Below are 19493 nucleotides of genomic sequence, written 5' to 3' on the forward strand. Positions count from 1 at the left end.
AAGCCAAGGAAATGAAAAGCGAACGTGAGATATGAGTGGTGAGGTTTGACACTCTAGCGTTCCTCTTACTACTTAACACATAGACGGCGTTGCCAAGTTTACCTATTTAGTCTCTGGTTATTCTTGGCAGCTCATCAAGCCACAACAAAGCTTGGGTCGTATAGGGAAATTAAAAATTCCAAGGAAGCTCGGGCAAAAATCACGTGGAAAATGCTAATGGTTATCGTAATAATTGATCCAACTACCATCAAAATAATCGATCTCGCAATAATCGGAAAGTGAATATGTAAGTTTGGGGGGGATTTTTGACATTCCTCAACACATTCTGGAAAAATGCTAGGAAAGTTCCTTTATTCAAAGTGCGCCAGGTGGCTACGATTTTTGAGGCGTCAAGTCTGTATGGTCTCACACCGTGGTTAGCCGGTTCGAGTCCCATTGGTGAAAAATAATTCATCATCTTCATGTTGGTCGGCAGGGTTAGGAGAGGTGGTCTTGTAGAATCTCTAAACGCTGGATTTTGTGCCAGAAGCCTGGGCTCAGTCCCAAACTTCTTCGCATATTACATTTATTTATTTATTTATTTATTTATTTATTTATTTATTTATTTATTTCTCAGTTTGTTATATTATGAATCGGTAAGTGACTGTTGATATATATTTGTCGAAGGTGCGAAAAAGTGATGTTTCCGTAAAAACGACTGCAACTGAAAACTTGTATTCTGGCAACGAGTGTAGTGTGGTCAGCACAACGAATCCTCTCGGCCGTTATTCTTGGCTTTCTAGCCCGGGGCCGCTATCTCACTGTTAGATAGCTCCTCAGTTCTAATCACGTAGGCTGAGTGGACCTCGAACCAGCCCTCAGGTCCAGATAAAAATCCCTGACCTTGCCGGGAATTGAACCAGGGGCCTCCGGGTAATAGGCAGACACGCTACCCCTACACCACGGGACGGGCTTAATGCTAACACACACACACACACACACACACACACACACACACACACACACACACACACACACACACACACACACACACACACACACACACACACACACACACACACACACACACACACACACACACACACACACACACATACATGCACAATAAATTCAGTACAATCAAGTAAGCGATAATTAATACATAGCGAAACCAGACTATAGAATTTTTTTTCTTAGTTGCTTTACGTCGCGCCGACTCAGATAGGTCTTATGGCGACGACGGGTCAGGAAAGGGCTAGGAGTGGCAAGGAAGCGGCCGTGGCCATAATTAAGGCTCAGCCCCAGCATTTGCCTGGTGTGAAAATGGGAAACCACGGAAAACCATTTTCAGTGCTGCCGACAGTGGGGTTCGAGCTTACTATCTCCCGAATACTGGATGCTGGCCGCACTTAAGCGACTGCAGCTATCGAGCTCGGTGATTAGGCCTATAGAATTAAATCAAATAATAAAATAATAATAGAAATAAAAGTTGGTAACGGGATTTGAACCGTTACAGTAGGAGCATAATTTTATTTCTTGAAATATCTTATTACTATTAATAATAATTCGAATGTTAAGGCTGATTCAAATTTGAAATACCGTGCCACATTACGATAAAATGCACAGTAAATAATGAGATCTTGATTTTAACATTATCAGTTACTGGAGATTTCAGCATACTCATTACAAGCCTTTATTATTATTATTATTATTATTATTATTATTATTATTATTATTATTATTATTATTATTATTATTATTATTATTATTATTATTATTATTATTATTATTATTATTATTATTATTATTATTATTATTATTTTCCATGTTCATAGGAATTGAATTATATTATTCTATGCTGTATTGTATTGAAGTATAAATCCTTAATCTCGAGGTAACAGCAAGGTGTTGGTCAATGAGAACTCATTCCTTATGAGTTTAGTTTTGAACTACAATTCAGCAGAATTAACTTTTTAGCTGAGGGAAGCAATTTGGATTGTGCTGCTGCCGAGGAACTTTGCGCTTGGTTGGTGGTTGTTAGCTTGTTTTGCTTCTGACTAGCAATTTAGAATGACCTATAAATCTTGTGTAACGGTCGTTGTGGTTTTGTAACCGTCTGTACATGTAAAGATCGATCCCTAGTCCTCCGGGGTACCAGTCACAAAGATTAACTTTGAACTGTTGCCTAACGACAAGGAGACTCCTCGCTCCACTTTGATGTAGTTTAATAGAATCTCTTTGGCTTTTCCTTCACAAGGGAGCCTTTTTTTTCAGTGTCCGGTCTAACTTATCGATTATCATTATGCCTGTTAGACCTGCTGCTCCTCCAGTAACGTTCCTCTCACGAAGACTCGTCATCTGTGGTTAAGTACTTTAAAGAAATAAATCCACCAGAAAATTTCCTCTCTACTTCGCCTGTGATAACGGGGTCCCGAATTGTGTTTGGCATTACTTCCAGTTGTGCAGTTTCGTTTTCCCATATTTACTCCCTGATGTATTTTAATCTACTCCAGTTTCCGGAAGAGATTCCAGTGTCTTCAACACCGACAAACCAGGCAACTAATTCAGGTTTCAAGGTATGCAGTAATTTAACCTTTAATTAGTCGCTCACGGAGATTTCCTCCGGGCGAATTAAATTTTGCAAGGTATTGAACATCCCAGTTGAACTGTGGGTCTCCCGATCACTATACCTTTCTCCTTGTTCATCTGGACTATACATGTCGGCATTTCGGCACGATCGTGCATCCTGTGTGAGAGTGTGAGATCATTGTTGTGACGAGTGAAATCGCCTGGACGTTTCCTCCGTGTGCGATTAAGTAAATTACGTTATATTTTAGTGCATAATTTTTTATTGTGGAGGTTGATGACCTTATTGTTTTGTTCTTCTAAACTTATTTTAGAAGAATGTTATTTCATATTTCATAGGTTGTGATCGTCGTAATTACCTACGAGTCTCACGAGTTGAATATCATAAGATCATTCGACATAGTTAAGGTCTAGAGTATTCTGCCTTTAGATCAAACAAACTGTGTAAAAATAACCTACAAGTGTTTCTTTTAATTATACTAAGGAATACTGCAAACAAACATGCCAAAACAACATCTCAAAGGACGAAAACGACGCGTATTTTTAACCCCGGAGGTTACCTCCGTGCGCGACTAGTAACGTAATAATTTTCGCGCGACTAGACAAGGGTTAATTTGTCTCTCGGGGAGACCGACCGAGTTGGCCGTTCGGTTAAGGGTGCGCATCTGTGAGGTTGAATTTGTGAGATAATTGGTTCGGACCCCAATGTTGGCAGTCCTGGTTTTCCGTGGTTTCCCATTTTCACACCAGGCAAATGTTGGGGCTCTACCTAGTTCTAGCCCTTTCCTATATCATCGTCGCCATAAGACCTATCTGTACTGGTGCGACGTAAATCTAGTTGAAAGAAAAAGTCTTTGAGATCTCATTTTCAGCTCTGTATACTTTCTTCTAGTACTTATTGTCCAAGTATATCCTAATCATGAATAAGCCGAGGAGGTACAGGTGTGCTCGGTGTCTTCTAAAACTCGTTATTTCTGTTCCCTAACAGAAAGTCCGGAGGGGCACATAGCCGTTGAGGTTCACTCAGCCTACACCAAAAAATGAGTTCCCGATTAATTTCTGGGAACAAAGGCGGTCAGGCGTAGAGCTGACCAATATCCTACTCGGTGCTGAGGTTAGGAATAGTGAAATCTTTTACTTTCTATTCCTCGGCTTTGCTTTGTTATTGCACATCCTTTCAACTGTTTCAGATTTTATGAATTGTCGGAATTTTGTCGCTCAAGATTTATTTAACCAACCGGAAGCCAAATGCATGTAGTTGTTGCATTTAAACACCCTCAGATGCCACCGACCTCAGCCGCGACGGAAAATTTCCTACCCAAATATAGTGTCAGAGGCATTCTCATGTCAAATTAAGTTCAACTGTTCACGCCAACCCGTTAGAAAACAAGGTAAAGGAAATGCTCGCTAGGGCGTCTTTCCTAATACAGTGCTAAGTTTTCATATCACAGCAGAGGAGGAAAGCATCCTGGAGTTGATCACGTCAGTAGATATTATCAAGCCATTTAAAATCATTATTCGTTATGTTGAGACTATTTCGAATTAGTATACTTAGTATTTCACGACTGTACGTATTTCGTTTTCTTAATAGATTTACTTCTATAAAAATACAAACAGATAGGTTCCTTTGCTTTATTGGCTGTAGACACTGCTGCTTATTTTTCCAGTGTTTATCTTATCACATTTGCTGTTGTGTCATTCAAAGACTGTATCGCAATAGAGCATCAGATCTGGCTAGAGCTATTCACCGTTTCTGAGAGAGGGCCTTGACTAACGGTTTGCGTGTGATACTGACTGTACGAGAGCAGGGAAATGTAATCGGAGACATTCAGAAGGAAGGGCTCTGGCAGTAGTTTTTGGGGGAGGGTTGGGTTGGTGGGTCGAGGAAGGGGGTGTGGAAGAAGGGACCTTGTGGTCGCTACAAGCCTCTATACTATGCCTTTGGTATTAGGCCTACAATACTGCATCCCTTCCATCTCCCTCTTAAAACTCCCTGGATGGACCAGAAAGGAAAAGAAGTGAAGGGATGATGTTGCTGGACAGGATGGCTGCGGTTCTGAGGGACGGGGGGTGTACCACACTTTGGTTTCTTTTTTTCTTCATTCAGAGGTGTGGGGGAGGTTGTTAGTGGGCTCCTATGCCACTACACGTACACCGTTGTCAAATTTTAAAATTCTTCGGTCCCAAATCTAGTTAGGGAATTATTTATGACTGTAATCATTGGCGAAATCTTTCTTCCACTACGTATAGAAGGATTGGGATTCTGGAATATCGTGTGCTCTTCGTGCATGACCTAATATTGACCTGCGGATTAGTCTTCAGTGATCTACATATAATTATTTTATAAAAGGGGGCATGATAGCAGAGCGGTATAATCCCTGGCTTCTCACCAAGGCGCTCGCATTCAATGCATATGTGAGTTTTGAGATATAACTAGAGTTGCCATGGCTATGATCTCGACATCAGCAGTCACTTAAATCTACAATCTTGATTGCTTTCATACCCGTGTCACATATAACCCATACAGTGATTTGACCTACCTTGGTTACTGCTGTCCCGATAAATCACCTATATTGCAACGATGTCGTCTTTGGCCATGTGATCGACTTAACTGGGACCGCTTCCTCCCACATTCTATAGCTCTCATAAATGGATCCGGTTCCAGACCTCAGTCAAGCATAAAATTGTTTGGACCATCTGGGGATCGAACCCGGGGCCTGCGCTAAGAAGCGTACACACTATACATAGAGCACGGTGCAGGCATATGCATACGTATACCAAACCCCATGGCACTACAGCCCTAGAAGGGCCTTGGCCTACCAAGCGACCGCTGCTCAGCCCAAAGGCCTGCAGATTACGAGGTGTCGTGTGGTCAGCACGATGAATCCTCTCGGCTGTTATTCTTGGCTTTCTAGACCGGGACCGCGATCTCACCGTCAGATAGCCCCTCAATTCTAATCACGTAGGCTGAGTGGACCTCGAACCAGCCCTCAGGTCTAGGTAAAAATCCCTGACCTGGCCGGGAATCGAACACGGGGCCACCGGGTAAAAGGCAGGCACGCTACCCCTACACCAGGGGGCCGGCCATGCATACGTATACATGCTGTAAATCGACTGGCCGAATACTGTTCTCTCACCGAACATGTTTTTTCTCTCTTTTCTTGCTAGTGATTTAACGTCACACTAACGAATATTGATTTTCCGCGACGATGGGACAGGAAAGAGCTAGGGCAGGGAAGGAAGTGGCCGTGGCTTTAATTAATTTGCCATGTGTTAAAACGTGATACTACGAAAGACCGTCGTCAGGGCTGCCGATGGTGGAGCTCGAACCCCACCATCTCCGGAATATAAACTCATGGTGAGCTCCATGAACCGAGTGAGTTGGCATTTATTTTAGCAAGTTTGGCTATAGATGTGGGTCATAATTTAGCTGTAAACAGTGTGCGGTGGAAGAACCACGTGCTTGTCATTCTGTTTAAACTCCATTTAGTACATCTATTCACGATATATATTATTTAAGTTTTCGTGCTCTTCCTGGAGCTCACACATTTTTTCCTCGTTTTTTTGTAAGCATTAGCCAGAAGATCTTAAAACAGAGTAGGGTTAGAAGTAAATTGTATGGTACGTCTTTCGGAAGAGGAGGAGGAAGATTTATGAGTTGTGTCCGCATGTGTGAGGGATAAAGACGATAAATGGAATTGGCACAAAACGTACGCTACATTATATGTACTGGAAAAGATGATTCATTTATCTTCATTGTTCTCTCTCTCTGTGTGTGTGTGTGGCAATTATATACATTATCATAGTGTGTGTGCGCGCGCGCTAACTTCACGACTGTCATAGTGGAGATTTAATTGAGCTGTATGAGCTTCGCTTGGGAAACGCACCACAAGAGTACTATTATGTTTTTGAAGCGGATAATTGGCATTTTATTACTGTCATTAGGAGCAGACTTTTTTCGTCTTACGAAACTTGATGTAGTGGGGTTTTCGATGAACTCTTTACGTTTGGCCAACATAATTTTTATTATAGCATCCGGTATTTATAATATCTGAATCATTCTAAATGAACTTATTCAAGCCCAGTCTTGGAACTGCAAAATGATTAAATATATTTCTGTTCGGACAGGACCAGGATAGCTTAATGCATTTATCCATGGACTCTGGATACTGCTGGCTAATCTTCCAACTCCACGCAAATTCTGGGATGGTATCTTCCACGTCGATTACGATCACTTCGTTCTCATTCCCTTATGCAGATTACAGTTACATCCATCTCTCTCAAAACCTATGTACAGTCGGTCAAAAAGGAATGAGCCTCAGGTATTGTACTGTACAATTTCCTTGCAGGTAGGTACATGTTTATAAAAAACAATTGGACCTATTGTGTGTGTTTGTTGCGGGTATCCACGGTTTTTTATCCACATGGGAGGTGAATTATATTTTTATAATAATTGCAAATAAGTCTGATGGAATATGAAATGCGAGAAACATGCAGTACCGTTCGCGCATTAATAATAATAATAATAATAATAATAATAATTTCTCATCGTTTATAAATAAATTATTATAGGCTTAATTAGTACGTATTGTAGAAAGCAAAACGCAGGGCCGAAGAGGTGTTGGGAGGAGGCGAACAGTATGGCTTGGAAACGTTAAAGAATGGACTGGGATTCAGTGTTGAAAGACTTTTCCATCTAGCAAGAGATCGCAGAACATTTACCACAGTGATCACCAACGTCACGGGGGCCTGATTTGGGAAGAAGATAATTAGTATGCTTTCAAGTTCCGCACTTTGGCTGAATGTTCAATGTAGCGATTTCCGGTTCAGATAGGTCCTGGTTCGATTCCCGGCTGGTTAATTTGCCTGACTTGGGGACGGGATATCTGTTTGTGTTTGTATCTTCATTTGCGCACGCTACTAACAACCGCAGAAACACGTAAGAGTCAAATCCATTCATCCACATACGGTTCATGTCAAGAAGGGCATTCTGTCGTAAAACTGAGCCAAGTCCACATGACGTATTTCTTGTATCTCCTAAGTGGAGCATAGGGCATCAATGAACTTCCGCCACCGGACTCTGTTCTATGCCATCGTCCTGATCTCGATCCAGGTCTTCCCTCCTTTCTCCATTCCTTCCGCTATTACACTCCTCCTCAAGTCCACAAGTGCTACACAGATTGAATCCGTGACCCCAGTAGCAGAGAAAGTACAATTATTGATTCAAGGCAATGTGTAAACAGTTATGCAAAGGCTCGTAATGTATTAGAAATGCATGTAAATAACTTATTCTGTGTCTCATGACAAGCACGTTTTAAAGTCGGATTTTAAATAATATATAGATATTATTTGGTTGGAATTCCATGGAAGATTACGGTTACCACATAATAGCTGTTGCTTTAATAATTACTTAGGCTTTGTTCGGATTTACTTTAGCAACGTATTATGAAGTATGTATTTCATCATCATCATCATCATCATCTGTTTACCCTCCAGGTTCGGTTTTTCCCTCGGACTTAGCGAGGGATCCCACCTCTACCGCCTCAAGGGCAGTGCCCTGGAGCTTCAGACACTTGGTCGGGGGATACAACTGGGGAGTATGACCAGTACCTCGCCCAGGCGGCCTCACCTGCTATGCTGAACAGGGGCCTTGTGGAGGGATGGGAAGATTGGAAGGGATAGGCAAGGAAGAGGGAAGGAAGCGGCCGTGGCCTTAAGTTAGGTACCATCCCGGCATTCGCCTGGAGGAGAAGTGGGAAACCACGGAAAACCACTTCCAGGATGGCTGAGGTGGGAATCGAACCCACCTCTACTCAGTTGACCTCCCGAGGCTGAGTGGACCCCGTTCCAGCCCTCGTACCACTTTTCAAATTTCGTGGCAGAGCCGGGAATAGGAACCCGGGCCTCCGGGGGTGGCAGCTAATCACGCTAACCACTACACCACAGAGGCGAACGAGTATGTATTTGAAAAATAAAATTATGTTATTTATTTAGCTTCCCTTCAAATGCTGTAGATCGTCCTCAGTTGTCCATCGACTAACCGACTGCGTCACTGAGGCCGGCGTGTATGTAATTGCATCCTACGTTATTATAAAGCCAATTCATGATAATTGTATTCACTTACGGTGTACTTTATTGGTACCGTTAAGTAATTTAATTCATAAATATTGTCGCGAAGGGACTTTTAAAATCTGCCGTTAATATTATCAGTTTTGTCTCATTTGCTTAATTCATTCTGATTTAATCGTGCTCCGTGTTATTAAATTGCCGTGACTGTGGATTTTTTATGCAATTAAATATTTAACAATCATAAAATTATAACATTAATCATTCACAAGTGGTTTTGGAAATCGAAGTTAAAGTGATATTGTGAAATAAGTTTCTTAGTAACACCCAGTCACATTCATATATAGTCGCTCAAGAAAAGAATAGGCAGTTGTTATTGTAAATAATGATCCGTGCATTTAATACTTTATCAGAATTATTATCAATATACAAATAATCTCCCATGTAGATACAACCTGTGTGTTTTCCGTGGTATCCCATTTTCACACCAGGCAAATGCTGGGACTGTACCTTAAATTAAGGCCACGGACGCTTCCTTCTAACTCCTAGGCCTTTCCTATCCCATCGTCGCCATAAGACCTATCTGTGTCGGTGCGACGTAAAGCCCCAGCAAAAAAAAAAAAAAACAACAACAACAACCTGTGTGAATACCCTTAACAAACATATGTATAGTTTCAGTTGCTTCTGAGAAAAGTGTAAAGCGTGTATCTGCAAGGAATTCGTACAATACCACGCGGTCGTTCTATTCTCCAGTGACTGTAGCCTACATTTAGAAATTGTATCTTTTTATATCTAACATGCAGAAGAAAGATGATCGCTATGTTGGGTCTTTCGTCTCTAATAAAAGTAATAATGTTATTACGTCCCACTAACTTCTTTCTGATGCTGAAGGTGAGATGGATAGATCGAATCACGAATGAAGAGATACTGAATCGAATTGGTGAGAGAAGATCGATGTGGCTAAATCTGACGAGAAGAAGAGATAGAATGATAGGACACATCTTAAGACACCTAGGACTTGTTCAATTAGTGTTTGAAGGAAGTGTAGGTGGTATGAATATGACAAGCAGATTAGAGCAGATGTAGGATGCAATAGTTACGTAGAAATGAAAATATTAGCACAGGATAGGGTGGCATGGAAGCTGCATCAAACCAGTCTGTTGACTGATGACTCAAACAACAACTTCTTTTTGACGGGTTTCGGGGAGTTTCAGGTAGGTCTATTCCACATGGTGTATTACGTTTTGAAGTAAGTTTATCTTCCATGCTATTGATTGATTGATTGAACGATTCATTCATTCATTCATTCATTCATTCATTCATTCATTCATTCATTCATTCATTCATTCAATCATTGATATTTGGTGTTTCAAACTTCGGCACACTCTGTCTGGAGATGCCAAGAATTTGTCTCTTCCTAAATCTTCCAGTAATCGGGAGATAGTGGGTTCGAACCCCACTGTCGGCATCCCTGAAGATGGTTTTCCGTGGTTTCCCATTTTCACACCAGGCAAATGCTGGGGCTGTACCTTAATTAAGGCCACGGCCAATTCCTTCCCATTCCTAGGCCTTTCCTATCCGTCGTCGCCATAAGACATATCTGTGTCGGTGCGACGTAAAGCAAATAGCAATTAAAAAAAAGAAAAATGTGAGAATGAGGGAATAACAGAGTGGTAGAGTGAAAGAAAATAAACGCGAATTTGGGATTGAAATTGATTTGTCACTAGATTGATCGGGAGAATGAATCGGTCAGGAGTTACGTATACACAAATATTTTACAATTTATTGAATTAATAAACCATGCAAATATCGTTGGCCTTAGATGAAATCTAATTGTAAGCATTGGTCTAGAAACCATTTTATATGCACGTGGAGTTCGCCCTTTTTCATTGGGCCTTCTATTATCTGATATGTGGTAAATAAATGATGTCAATACTGTGCAGAATAGGTTGCAAACCCTAGGTAAATTATGCATTCGAACACGAAATGAATAACTCCTATTAACTGACATCTCAGGAATTGTAGGTCTGACTTTTGTACCTACAGTTTCGTTTCTTAGCACATTCTATGAAGCATTATCTGATGTGTGGCTAGCTTCCACCGTTGCTGAAGAATTCTACCTCTGCTGTCGGGTTCATTTCAGTATTGTTCATAAGCCATTACGAAAGTTTTATAGTGGGTAGGCGCTGTTTTAAGTTAGGTAACTGGGCCTACTGTGATAGCTGAAATATTTTATAATCTGTAAATACTATGTAATTAACGCCAAGAAAAGTTTTGTTGTAAATATATAAATTGATCCGCCTTTTTTAATACCAACCAAGGGGTGTACGACACTTCAGTATTTTTTAAGATACCATGCTAGGTTTGAGGTAGACGAAGTGAAAGAACTCATGAGTGTTATCACCACGTACATCAATGGGGCATATAACTTTCATTTAATTAGTTTTACGAGTATCGTATACTAATCACTATTAAGCTCTTAAAGATCGACATCTTGATACCCGTTCGTTTTTTTATACGGTAGTCTTGGCCACTAAATCATGTAACTGATAGGTATTATAACTAAGTGTTCAAGTGTGTTAAATAGAAGCTCTTCCCACTTTCTTTCTCCTCCTTTCTCATTATAAAAATTGATTGGACTAAATGCCATCGTTGTCATTTTAAGTATTGCCTTAGCCTCAAAACGTGTCGTAGAAGAGGTACATCCTAATAAGATGATACATCATACTCTTCTTGATTTATTCTCTTTAAATCCTATTTAATGAATTAGCACAGAATCACTTTTAATACCATCTGTATTGCACGTTAATTGTATTCTGCGGTGGATATAATGTCTTTGTTGAGTGATTTACAGCTAAACAATGAGTCTTTCTGCGATGGGTTGTGGCACCCTTTATAACCGCTAGTTAATATTTCAGTATTTCTTTTTAATCTGTAATAAAACCAAGCAAGTGGCAGCGCCCAGGTGACAGATTCCCTATCTGTTGTTTTCCTAGCCTTTTCTTAAATGATTGCAAAGAAATAGGAAATTTATTGAACATCTCCAATGGTAAGTTATTCCAATCCCTAACTTCCCTTCTTATAAACGAGTATTTGCCCCAGATTTTCCTCCTGAATTCCAACTTTATCTTTAAAGACACCACTCACACTTATTCGCTTACTAATGTCATTCCACGCCATTTCGCCACTGACAACTCGGAACATACCGCTTAGTCGAGCAGCTCGTCTCCTTTCTCCCAAGTCTTCCCAGCCCAAACTTTGCAACATTGCTACTCTTTTTTCGGAAATTACACAGAACAAATCGAGCTGCTTTCGTTTGGATTTTTTTTCAGTTTTCGAATCAAGTAATCCTGGTGAGGGTCCCATATACTGGAACCATACTCTAGTTGGGGTCTTACCGGAGGCTTGTATGCCCTCTCTTATACATACTTACTACAACCCCAAAACACCCTCATAACCACGTGCAGAGATCTATACCCTTTATTAACCAATCCCATTTATCTGAGGCGCACTGCTATGAGCTTGCATCCGGGAGATAGTAGGTTCGAATCCCACTATCGGCAGCCCTGAAGATGGTTTTCCGTGGTTTCCCATTTTCACACCAGGCAAATGCTGGGGCTGTACCTTAATTAAGGCCACGGCCGCTTCCTTCCAACTCCTAGGCCCTTCCTATCCCATCGTCGCCATAAGACCTATCTGTGTCGGCGCGACGTAAAGCCCCTAGAAAAAAAAAGAAGATCTTTTCTTATATTAACACTTAGGTACTTACAATGATTCCCATAAGGAACTTTCACCCCATCAACACAGTAATTAAAACTGAGAGGTTTTTTCCTATTTGTGAAACTCACAACTTAACTTTTAACCCCGTTTATCATTATGCCGTTGCGTACCTACTGTCCATCTCACAACATTATCGAGGTCATTTTGTAGTTGCTCACAATCTTGTAACTTATTTATTACTCTATACAGAATAACATCATCCGCAAAAAGCCTTATCTCAGATTCCAGTTCTATACTCATATCATTTATATAAGAAAACGCAAAGGTCCAATAATACTGCCTTCAGGAATTCCCGCTTAATTATTGTAGGGTCAGATAAAGCTTCGCCTACTCTAATTCTCTGAGATCTATTTCTAGAAATATAGCCACCCATTCAGTCACCTTTTTGTCAAGTCCTATTGCACTCATTTTTGCCTGTAGTCTCCCATGATCCACCTTATCAAATGCCTTAGAAAGATCAATTGCGATACAATGCATTTAACCTCCTGAATCCAGCATATCTGCTATATCTTGCTGGAATTCTACAAGTTGAGCTTCAGTGGAGTAACCTTTCCTAAACCCGAAATGCCTTCTGTCGAACCAGTTATTCATTTCGCAAACTCGTCTAATATAATCAGAATGCTTTCTCAAAGCTTACATGCAATGCATGTCAAACTGACTGGCCTGTATTTTTTATGTATATCGCCCTTTCCTTTATACACAGAGGCTACAATAGGAACTCTCCATTCATTTGGTATAACTCCTTCATGCAAACAATAATCAAATAAGTACTTCAGATATGGTACTATATCCAAACCCATTGTTTTTATTATATCCCTTGAAATATTATCAATTCCAGCCGTTTTTCTAGTTTTCAACTTTTGTATCTTATTGTAAATGTCGTTATCTTAGGTAAATTCTTTAGTATTAGTGACCTCCTCTAACTGAACAATATCTCTGTAACCAACAATCTTTACATACTGCTGACTGAAGATCCTTGCATACGCACTCACCTTGTTCATTAATGATTCCTTAATTAAGGCCTCGGTCGCTTCATTCCAACTCCTGGACATTTCCTATCCCATCGTCGCCATAAGACCTATCTGTGTCTGTGCGACGTAAAGCTAAATTAAAAAAACTCTAATAAGAGATGATAAACTTGCTGCTATAACTTTAATTCAAGTAATGCTCCGGCATTTGCCTGAGTGAAAATGGGTAACCTCGGACAACTATCTTCAAGCCTTTGAATGATGGGGTTCGAACCCACCATATCCCGAACGCGAGTAACGGCTATTTGACCTGCATCACATCGCCAACGTGCTTGATATTTAAAATTCTAAATAAAAAAAAATAAATGGACCAGAACAAGCGTCTTCTTTTCGCATATGTAATTTAGTGAATCTTAAGATAGGGCGATAGTCCTAACGAAATTATTGGGTTTCATTTGAATGATTTGTCTCACTTTTAATTATAGCTTTGAACGTTGGTTATAATTAGTCTTTAAATGCCAGGTTCAAAAGCTGAGGTAGGGTCACTATTCTGGAATGTGCCAGCTGTCATAGGGGGTGTGGTGAAGAATGTTCTGGCATTCATTTGTTGTGAGAGATTTTAGGGACAGTGGTTGTGGGGGAAGAGAACTTTTGTGTGTATTGAGGTGTGCACAATAACTTGGTACCCAGTATTTTGGTTACCCTACTCTATACTTGGCAGGCTTGAAGGTTGTCATTTTAGGAAGGCCATAAATAATAGCTGAGTAGCCTCTTCTTTCCTTTTAACCTGTGTGTTTCACCCTCACATATAGCTGCGCCTGCGCGAAGCTTGCTGAAGTTACCGTTTAACAGATTTTTTTTAAAGGAAGATTTATATACGCCTCTTCCCCTCCTCATCTTCGCTTTTACTTGAACCTAATAATTTGGTAAAATACCTTCGCCGCCCCTGGCCTCTCATCTTCTCAAATACAGTGCTCACAAACATCTGGCATAGATTGTTTTTAAAAATACTGTATTAGTAATATTTCTTCGTTTGTAAAATAAGTTCACATGCCTCGGATAAGAATTAACTCTCCGCAAACATGCTGTATATTTTGAATTATACCTGTAGTACGTTATTTGTTTTATAGGTAATTGTTCGTATAATGCAAATCTTTGTTAGCTTTGCTGTTGCAGTCTTCAATTTGTTATTTAAAGGATATTCTGACGTCCGCATATTATTATTATTATTATTATTATTATTATTATTATTATTATTATTATTAGCGGTCTTAAGATTCATCAGGGTATCCTGAAGTAAGGTCCTTTTGACGAACCTATTGATGTAGATTTCTTGCATTCATGTACTCTTAAAAGATTCACTAACTGCGCCGGAATTTGCTGACGAAACCTAGAGTACAAGAGATGAGTAGAACAGTCGGCCTGTTTTAATCAGGAATGTTCTTAGCAGGTTGATTTACAGCCCTGGTGGCCAGGTCTTGGAGATCCAAGTTCATATGCCGGTTGTCAGTGTATCCATAGTGCATTCTTTAGGGCTTTCCCTCTCTTTCACACTCATTTTAGACAGCTGTTGAGATAATTCCTGTTGACAATCCTATTCTAAGACCTTGATCATACACTTACACAGAGGGGATATTCTATACAAACACGGGACTTTTGACCAGAGTTGTCCTAATCTTCTAATAATGATTACTGACAATTAGGTGATTAGAGTCCCATGACTTTACCTGCGCGATGCCAAGACTAAAGTGGAGTACTCCTGGACAGTTGGTGTCCAAACGAGACGTTTGAAGCTATTTTTAGACAGCCACATACAAACATGAAGTTTCTCAATTTTTACTACTGTATTAGTAAGACTTGATGTCAGACGCTTTTTAGAGATTTGGCAACACTGTTTCCATTCTCTCTTTCTTTCGTCCAGAATGGGTAGCAACATTCTTTAAGAGACCTTTTTTGGTCTTTTGTGCGTGAGAGGACTTTTTTTTTGTGGCAAGTAGACCTCCTTCACAAGAAAACATTGGCATAAATTAAAGTTCGTGTTCGATGGGTCATCCTTTCAATACATTTTTAGATTCTTGTTTTCTGCTTTAGTTATTGCTTCCCTTGATATGTATGATACTATTTTTTAAAATTCTTCTGCGTTTGCTTTCGTGAGGTGGACTTTATTTTTTTATCATTGCGTAGCAGTGTCCTTTTTTCTCTCTATCGTCTTCAAACAAATGAAATATAAATTCCACACTCTTGCTGTTCCTAGTCTCTCCATATCAGGAAGTCGGAATAAGATGCAGTTGTAAAATATCTCCTACAGGTCTCCAGAAATATATTTCCTGTTACGTTATATGTTAATAATGTTATGGATGTTATAATCAACAAGGTCAGAATCCGTGGCTAATTGGTTTACATGGTCGCCTTTTGTCCAAGGATCTCTGGTTCGATTCCAGAGTTGGTCGAGGATATTAACTTTCATTGGTTATTTGCACTGGCGCAGGGACTAGGAATTTTTGCCATCTTTAACATTAGATTTTATCCTAGGTAGAGCTCATCATCTCAGTCGTGCTGGTTTCCTATAGGAGCTGAAACATTCTAAGCATGATTTTATAATAAGTGATTTTCAATGTGAATTAGATGAACCTCAGTTAAGGACGTGTGACCTTACTAATATTTTTGTATAAATTTCCTCTTGTTGATTGCTCCCTATTGGGGTAATCTGCCATATATGTACAGGATTGTTAACATTATATGAACTTCTAATTGATTATGAATGAATATAAAAGTCATCTGGATGTTATTAAGGTGGTGGACACAGTTGTGATATTCAGCTGACTTATCTGTAGACACGAGCGAGGAATCTGCAAGTATGTGCCCTTCCTGTGGATAGAATGGTGTGTTAGAATGAGTTTGTCAATAAGCCAAGGCAAAGAGCTACTGTTGCATTAACGAGCGGAGATCTCGTGCTGGTAACGTTGTAGACCAGGGCGATAACGACAATTTAATTGAAGGGACGAGAATTAGACATCGCAAGAGTGGGAGCGTTAAACAGACCGGAACTTGAGCAATGCGAAGAAAATAAGAAATGAAACAAGAAAACTTTCAAACGGAAGAAAAACGAGGAGAAACATGGGCATGCTGCTAGTTGTCAGCTGTAGTATTTAGTGCGAGATTGATTTTGTTATTCATAGTGCTGTAGTTTTTGTTGTGGAAGGATTATTACCCTTGCAGAATCATGAGACGTTAGCGGTAGTGATGAATTATAGGCTAAACTGGTAGTGTGAGTCCATCTACTCTTAATAATAATAATATTATTAATAATAATAATAATAATAATAATAATTTGCCGAAACCCTCAAAACATGACGGTATTATATTTAGTGAAAGGTTTCCATATACAAAATATTCTTTATACAATTAGTTTTTGACAGTATTACAACTTTAAGGACGTCAAAAGTTCGTCCTCTCGACATTGCAACATGTGCTATGGCTGAAAACTGACCGAGGTAAATTGAAACCTGCACGTTGCAGTGTTTTCCCTTGAGCTTTATCGAATTCGTCCGCTGATAATTGATTGACTGATTCATTCATTCATTTATTCATTCATTCATTCATTCATTCATTCATTGATCAATGTATAATGGCCCACTTAACGAATTTTGAACACAGCGTACAGGGATAGCGTTTCCCATTCCTTAATTTGTAACAGCAACGGTTCTAATTTCTCTTCGCCTCTCGTCATGTCCTTCCCTTGAGGATACGCACGAACATATTCATATCCGCAGGATCCAATTTGTTCATTGACGCACTTCTCCTAAATACTGAATTGCGTGGTTAAAGCCGTTGATAAACATTTTTTTCTTTAGAGAAAAACAAGGAAGTCTAGTTTTACCAACAGTTACGCGCAGTATGAAGGAAAAAGGGTGGTAGGGGATGTTCGTAAATAAAAGATTGTGTGAAACTAGCATTGCATTGAATGATTATTAATCTATAATGATCCCTCACCCTTTCTCACAATTACCAACTTCCTCACTCAACCCTTCATTTACATCGTAGATACGGATGAATGAACAAAATGTAAGCATTTCCGGATATTGTAAATGGGCACATTTTTCGATTTTTTTTTTAGAATGATATGCGCCAATTTGTTGAATATGATATCTTTACGTACAGTTCGTGTTTTACCGAATAACTGACGGCAGCAGCAGAATTGGTTGTAGTGGGGAGAGGTTCATTCAAGGGAGGCGAATGCGAGTGTTGCGTTCTGAAAAATCTACAGCCAAGAGAAAGAGTCAGTCACGTTAACATAAGCTGACACGATACCGCTATAAAGGGCTAGCGCTATAGTGAATGGAGACTCTTGCTTGCCAGCTGGCGTCAATAGAGACAGACTTGTATGTACTAAAGGGTGACAGAAGGGCGGCAATGTTGGGATAAAAAGTGTCCAACATGAAGCATGAGGCCTATAATCAGACCTTCCTGCTTTGCCGCTTGCTTCGTGGACGCGTGGCGTGCTGCAGCGCATCCACCCACGACAAAACACCCCTAATTGAAAAGAAATGACACGAGACGTACACACAATGACAACACAGGTGACACTGTACGTAGAAACGACAACCTTCACTTAGGAAAAAGGGAAGTATAAGCCAGGTTGAGTAACTCGAACGAAAGAACACTGTTCTTCTGAGCTCTAGTTGGTGGGTTCGATCCCGATTCAGTCCGGTGGTATTTGAAGATTCTCCAGTACGCCAGCCTCGTGTCAGTGGATGAATACTCGTTAAAGAACTCCTGCGAGACAAAAATCTTCTTGGCTTTCCCGAAAAATTATTGAAGCAGTTAGTGGGACGTAGGACCAATATTACTATTATTATTATTATTATTATTATTATTATTATTATTATTATTATTATTATTATTATTATTATTATTATTATTTCCAGTTCCAAGGCTGATGTTTAGCACGCTGGCTTTTGGTCAGGTTACCGGGGTCCCGGTTTCAAATCATGGCCGGGTCAAGGTTTTTACCTTCATTAGTTGTTAATTCCTAAAGCTCGGGGGGGGGGGGATTGTGCCGTCTTCAGCATTTGAAATCATCTACACCAGGCCCCTTCGGAGGCCACTCGTCATTATTATTATTATTATTATTATTATTATTATTATTATTATTATTATTATTATTTGATAGGTAAAAATCAGATTTGTCTCAAAGCCCACCTTCATAACCGAGCGAGCTGTCCGGCTCCATGGCTGAATGGTTAGCGTGCTGGTCTTGGGTCACAGATGTCCCGGGTTCGATTCCCGGCAGGGTCGGGAATTTTAACCATCATTGTTTAATTTCCCTGGCAAGGGGGCTGGGTGTATGTGTTGTCTTCTTCATCATTTCATCCTCATCACGACGCGCAGGTTGCCTACGGGAGTCAAATCAAAAGACCTTTACCTGGCGAACCGAACCCGTCCTGGGATCTTCCGGCACTAAAAGCCATACGCCATTTCATTTTCAGCCAAGCGAGCTGAATTTTCTACACATGGACTCGGAAGGAGAACCCTTGGAGATTTGAGGTTCGTACCTTAGTGGCAATGTAAGTGCAATATTCTACTTCGCTTTTACACATATGCTCCAGGAAGTTATCAAAAAACGATGGAAATTGATTTATGAATTCCTGCATATGCTTTTTTAAAAATCTGCTTTACGTCGCACCTACACAGATAAGATGGTGACGATGGGACAGAAAAAGGCTAGAAGTTGGAAGGAAGCGGTTGTGACCTTAAGATACAGACTGGTGTGAAAATGGGAAACCACGGAAAACCATCTTCGGGGCTGCCAGCAGTGGGGTTCGAACACACTATCTCCCTAATACTGGATACTGCCCGCTCTTAAGCGATTGCAGCTGTCGAGCTCGGTAGTGACCTGCTGTAGGCCCTATATAGCAGTTACCTGAAGATTCGGGGCTCAATTCCATGTTCATCCAAAAATCGTGGTCTGTGGTTAAGAATGGCATTCTCGCTGCCTGATGAGGATAATAGATAAATGATTTAATATGAAAAGCAGTTAAATCGGTGACACCGTTTGATTAGACTCCCCAAGGGGTGGGAACCGGAGATTAGTCTTAATAGTATAAGTAGTCC

General features: G+C 40.2%; 1 protein-coding gene across 1 annotated transcript in view; it reads left to right on the top strand.

The window, feature by feature from the left end:
• The window catches only part of LOC136856967 (homeobox protein homothorax), a 444003-nt gene that overhangs the window by 391466 nt on the left and 33044 nt on the right, over positions 1 to 19493 (top strand). The gene's annotated exons all lie outside the window — the stretch shown is intronic.

Source organism: Anabrus simplex, chromosome 1 (assembly GCF_040414725.1).
Source record: "Anabrus simplex isolate iqAnaSimp1 chromosome 1, ASM4041472v1, whole genome shotgun sequence".
Lineage (NCBI taxonomy): Eukaryota > Metazoa > Arthropoda > Insecta > Orthoptera > Tettigoniidae > Anabrus > Anabrus simplex.